The following is a 4381-nucleotide window of genomic DNA, read 5'->3' on the forward strand; positions in this document are numbered from 1 at the left end:
AAGAATCTGAATGAGGAATCTACGATGGCGGTTCTGGTATTGCATGATTTCTTAAAGATTTGACTTCAATTTCAACCATATGAACATCCCAAAGGATCCAATCCTGAGTAGAATTCCGGTGAGGAATATCATAGGTTACTGAATTTCTCCACGGTGGAAGAGGCGGTTCATTGTACACTAATTGGACAAGTTCTAATATGAAGATTAACTAATTGAAGAAGAGACGGGGAGTTTGATTTTTGTTTTTTTTTGTTTTAGGGTTTGTTTGTGATAATTAGATAATAAGAGAGTTAATTTATAAAATAAATAAATATAAGGACAAAAATAACTCTTTGTATGTTTGCTACGGAATCAACCTCAAGGTACATGTTTGTCAACTTTTAAACCACATAGTTTATTTTTGAAAATGGTCCAGACCACAAAGTTTCTTTTTGTACTTTTTCCTAAAATATAATATAATAGTTGAACTCTGAAAATCTCTAACCATGCTTCTACGTTGCTAATATCTGACGTGTCAAGCTACTATTTTTTTTATCAAGTTGAGAATAACAACTATATAGAAATTTTACACGTCATGTTGCATTTAATTTAATCTTCATAAACTTATGATGGTTAATAGAGAATTAAATGGAATTAATTGTCATTATTAATTCTAAAAAAAATTTAGTGGTTACAGTGGTTATTAAATGGAACAGATTTTCATTATTAATTGTACAAAATATTTTAGTGGTTTTAATTGTAATTAACAGAAATTAATTCAGTAAGATTAATTCCTCGTTAAAAACGAATTAATTCTTGAATTAATTGAAGAAGAAAAACATTTCAATGACTCTTCCTATCAGTAATGTTCACATGGACCTTGACGACTAAGTGAGTATAAGAGTGATTTTTGGCCCATTCGAAACAGAAAGACAATTCATTTGAAAATTTTCCTCTATGATAAATTTTGTTCAGTACCAAAAGCTTATGTTTCGATTCGTTCATTCTATTCTTTGGTTTTTCGGTGATAATTCGACATACACGGTTAGAGTTTGACTCACATTTCTATTGTATCTTGGGAGACGATTGTCGATTGCGGTAGAATTTATCTTAAGGAGACTAATCTCATTAGACCTCATAATCTTTGTCTTTCATTCATCCAGTTTATCTGAAGGTTTATTATATTCAATTTATTGCAATTTTATCATTTATGTTCTTCTTAATAAAATTATTATTCCGTTCTTCAATTAATGGTGAATTTTGAAGTATTTTTTCTTGAAAATTAGATTATTGGATTATAGGAAAAAGTACAAAAATAAACCTTGTGGTTTGGACCATTTTCAAACATAACATGTGTGGTTTAAAAGTTGACAAACATGTACATTGAGGTTGATTCCATTAGCAAACAGGATCTAAAAAGATTAACAGCGTTAAAAAAAGATGAGGTGGCAGTCAAATTGGAAAAGTCAAATGGACAATTTTATCCTTTCATTTATTTTATAATTTATCATTTATTATATTTTTAAAATCATAATCCTTACCCAATCTACAATTGACACCTCACTTATCGTCTTTCTTCCCCATCTCTCTCTTTTGCTCTCTCCCAAACTCGTTGCCCGTCTCCTAGAGCTTACGCATGTGATGGGGTAAAGCTAACAACAGTTTCAATCCATTAGATTTCTCGCAGAAAATCTTGCATGTATATTTCAAACACAACAATTTCTCTAGCTTTGTTTGTAAGTTGAACACTTGTGTGAGTGAATCTGATTAATTAATCTCTATAATTTACTATCTAATTTCTCAAGTTTTTATCTGTTAATTCATTTTCAATTGATGAATACAGGGATTCAGAAAAGTAGATCCAGGCAATGGGAATTCGCAAATGAATGGTTTTTAAGGGGGCAAAAGCAATTATTGAAGAATATAGTTCAGAGAAAGCAAGAGCGCATTAATGGCGCTAATTAAAATTGAGGAACCATGGAGGTAACAAGGATGAAGCAAGAACAGAGGGACCTAGATAAAAAGCTTGAAGGTATGAACAATCGATTGGAAGCTATGGAGCCGGAATAAACGATCGAGATTCTTCGCAACATCGTTGAAGATCCCGATCTTCTTCCTCGAATGCTGCTGCAGAAAGAACGAGCCAGGCAATTAAATGATAAAAAACACCTATTTGTTATTTCATGAAAATCCTTTTCCTCTATCGGAGCCGCTGTTTCGAGCTCTGTTAAGTCTAAGTCAGAAGAAGATGGAAACATTTCCATGGGGGTTATAACGTCGCAGGAGATAACAGGTCGGTTTGAGGTTGATAATAATACCATTTGCTGTTAAGCCCAAAATATACCTAAAATATCATCAATATTTACATCAGTTTTACTATGAATTTGTGCTGTTTATATCTATTTAGAGTACTTTTACGTCCGAATATATTTCTTTCATGCAAGGTACCTAAATATTTGGTAAAATCCAAATAGGAATGAAAAGAGGTCAAAAACGACGGAAAAACCCTAAGTTACGAGCAGAAGACGAGGAAATTCAAACGCACTGAAACGAAGATGACAGAAGAGAGTCGACGCCGGGATAAACTCCCGTGTCGCGACCGAGATTCCCTTATCTCGGTCGGGACACGCGTCTTCCAGACGCTCTCCCTTGCATTCCAAAGTCAGAAATTTTACTCCCCTAATCTCGGCTGAGATTCTTGAATCTCGGTAACATCAGAAATTCTGGCAGCACATCCTTCACATGTTGAAATTCAAAGAAACGCGTCCGTTTGAGTGGATCAAAACGTCTCTTCGCAGCAGACACGACCCCTAAACATGACTCTTCAACATCTATAAATAAAGAGTTGATTTCAGAGTTATAGAGAGTTAGATTTTTAAGATTAGTACAGAATTTATGCAGAAATTCTGAGTAAAAAACGATTCAGAGTTAGAAGTTCGATTTTGTAGAAGCAATATGATGTACACACATTGTTTATTAATTAATTACAAACACAGTAGCAATTAGATTTAGATTAAGATATGTTCGAAGACTAGTTTACATTTTGGTAATAGAAATACCATCTCTATTCCGAAGATTCCGCGAGAAGATTAAGTAGCGGATTCGACCTTGGAGCCTGACAAACTCTAACGAGGTTTGAGGAAAAGATTGACGACCCGAAACTCTAATGTCGTTTTGAATGCTTCCATACTTTTTATTCTCTATAAACTTGTATCAATTCACACTTCATCTAATAAAGTTCATGCAATTCAATATATTTTTATGTAGCACTTTGGTAAATGATCCGAAGTGAGTTCTGGTGTTTTCATTAAAACGTAGTTAAATTCAATACATTTACAAGGAAACTTTGTTGAACACTTTGGCAAATTCATTCTTACGGACGATATGATCATTAGGTCTGCTTATCGGAAATAAGTATTAATTTGATTAAGGTAGCGATCTTGCCTGACCGTAGGAAGATCATCTGCGGTTCAAAACCTTTTAATTGAAGGAGTTTACGTTATTACACATTTATAATTTTTACAAAGTTTAAAGTTGTTTTCTTTGCTTAATGCAAACGAGTACAATTTTATTTTAAACACTAAATGTTTCTGTTTTGTAATTCATACTCAAAACAGAATTGATTTTTAACATTCTACATATTTTCCAATCTGATTCTTATTAATTCAATCTCAAAACCAAATTCAATTAACGATTATCTATTAAATAAACCTTAAGTCGTATTTAAACTATATCAAAATAAGTTTTTGTGAAAAAATGTTCTCTGTGGGATCAATATCTTTTTGTTACTACAAGCGAACCGTGCACTTGCGGAAATCGCTCAACATTTGCCAATCTTCGCCGTCGCTGGATTCCAATTTTTTGTAGGATGGATAGGGCATGGAATGTTGGTTGAGAAAGAGGATAGGTTAGGTGTCAATGTTGGATTGGGTAAGGTTTATGATTTTAAAAATACAATAAATTATGAAATAAATGAAAGGAAAAAATTGCCCCTTTGACCCTACCACTTTGACTTTCATCTCATTTTTTTTAACATCGTTAGGTTTTTTAGACCCTGTTTGCTAACGGAATCAACTTCAAGTATGAAGTGAGACTATACTTTATGATTATTAACTAATAAGTCAATAAACTTAAATTGCCCCAATTCAAGTGTTATCGTATTTAATTACTAGTTATTTTTAGTATTTAATTACTAGTTATTTTCTACCATTTTAATAAATTTTAATAATGGTTTTTGTATATTTTCTTCATTTTATGTATCTAAGCCACTTTGTGTGTTTTTAGGCACTTTCACAAGGTTTTCAACACAAATAACCAAGCTTGGGCTTAAGGCGACAACTCAGGAGTACAAGGGACCAGAAAAAGGAGTTTTAGTGACATCAGCATACACCTCGTCGCGGAT

At 32.8% G+C, this 4381-nt stretch overlaps 1 pseudogene; it reads left to right on the plus strand.

Annotated features, from left to right (window-relative positions):
* Positions 1 to 1627: 1627 nt before the first annotated feature.
* On the plus strand, positions 1628 to 3846 carry LOC136216980 (heat stress transcription factor C-1-like; annotated as a pseudogene).
* Positions 3847 to 4381: the final 535 nt, after the last annotated feature.

This window comes from Euphorbia lathyris, chromosome 2 (genome assembly GCF_963576675.1).
Source record: "Euphorbia lathyris chromosome 2, ddEupLath1.1, whole genome shotgun sequence".
Lineage (NCBI taxonomy): Eukaryota > Viridiplantae > Streptophyta > Magnoliopsida > Malpighiales > Euphorbiaceae > Euphorbia > Euphorbia lathyris.